Source organism: Sinohyriopsis cumingii, chromosome 1, assembly GCF_028554795.1.
Source record: "Sinohyriopsis cumingii isolate HCF-2022 chromosome 1, ASM2855479v2, whole genome shotgun sequence".
Lineage (NCBI taxonomy): Eukaryota > Metazoa > Mollusca > Bivalvia > Unionida > Unionidae > Sinohyriopsis > Sinohyriopsis cumingii.
In genome coordinates, this window is record NC_142961.1 from 39,858,515 (window position 1) to 39,860,154 (window position 1,640).

Sequence of the window (1,640 nt, forward strand, 5' to 3'; positions counted from 1 at the left end):
GGAAGTCTGACATTGTCGGGAGTCTAGATCCTTGTACATTGCCAATCGTAAGTTCATAGATCGGGTTGGCTATGCACAAAGCTTCCTCGGTTCCGGTCAAGAAAGGTGTTTCGATGTGTCTCGAAAACAGTCATTTCTTGTCCGTTGACAGTGCCATTTGCCGTCGGTACCCGTGCCTCGGGGAAAATACACGTGCCGATCGATTGGATCGCATCGCCACCGATCTCTGCACGCACTACTGGCTCGTACACTGCTTCCCGCTTAACTTCTTGAGACACATATAGTTCTCTGTCTACCGACCGTCTGCCTTCAATGGCTACCGCAACTCTCTGGACTGGTCCCTTCCGCTTAGGACAATTGGGGGAGACATGACCCCACTCCTTGCAAGTGAAACATTGCTTGTCCTTGTGCTTTCCCGGGTTATCCCTACCAGGTTTTCCAGGTTCCTGGATTTCTGGTCCTTGACCTGATTCCCACCTTTGTTGTCTCGCGTGATGACGTTCTGTGAACATCCCCGAGCTTCAGCGAATAAATCCGCCTGTGTGGCCATGTCATATATATTCGTGAAGGACTTTTCCCTCAAGAACAAATATAAGTCCTTGCCACAAATTGTCATTAGTTGGTCTCGAAGCAAGAAATCGACAAGACCCTCAAATGTCTTAACGACTTTACCACATTCCACCCATCGCTGCGAGTAATTGCACGTCCTACTGACGAACTGGGTGAATGTCTCGGGTTTGCTATACTTAAACTTCTTGCGAAACCCTTTCTCGGTTAGCTCGTATTTCTTCAGAAATGCATCTTTCAACGCAAGATAATTCAGCGAATCGGCCACGGATAAACGCGAATACACGTTTAACGCTTTTTACCCTTCAACAACGCGCTAAGATAAAGTGACCAATCTTCTTTCTTCCATTTTTGTACCATGGCGTACTGTTCGAACCTGTTTAGACAACTATCCATGTTATCTTTATCGTCTTTAAATGGGGGAAATTTAGGAGCTCTCTGTTTAACATCATGTTCCCCATCCTTTTTACTTTGCAATAGCTCAGAAGTTCTTTGATAATCCCTCTGCCTGTTTCTATCTTCCATCTCCAAAGTTTCTAACCTTACTTGTTTTTCCGTTTCTAACTTCCGATCTTCTACTTCTTTAAGCAATTATATCATCTCCCTCTCTGCTTTTCTTTCCCATTCTATCCTTTTCTTTTCGGCCTATTTTTCTAATTATATCTTCTCCCTCTCAAAAGCCCGTTTCCTTTCTTCGGCTTCCCTTTCTATCTCTAGGTTCTCCCTTTCTGCTCGTTTTTCTAATTCTATCTTCTCCCTCTCAAATTCCATATCCTTTAACCTTTTGTCCCTTTCCCTAGCCTGTTCTTCACGAACACAATTTCTAAGGGACTCCTCCTCATAGACAAACTGTTTCCCCAGTTCTACAAGTTCTTTTGTTGACGACAGTTCAAAAGTTTGGTGTGACCAACTTAAAGTGCAGTAATATGCAAAATGCGTAATTATTACAACAAACCGTATTTTCCTTCTCGAAAGGCAACTAAAACATGAAACATATACAAAAAATAAAGCAATGTTATGTGTCTACTCAACCTCATGGTCTTGTTAAGAATGAGTGAAAAAAACAGGAATCC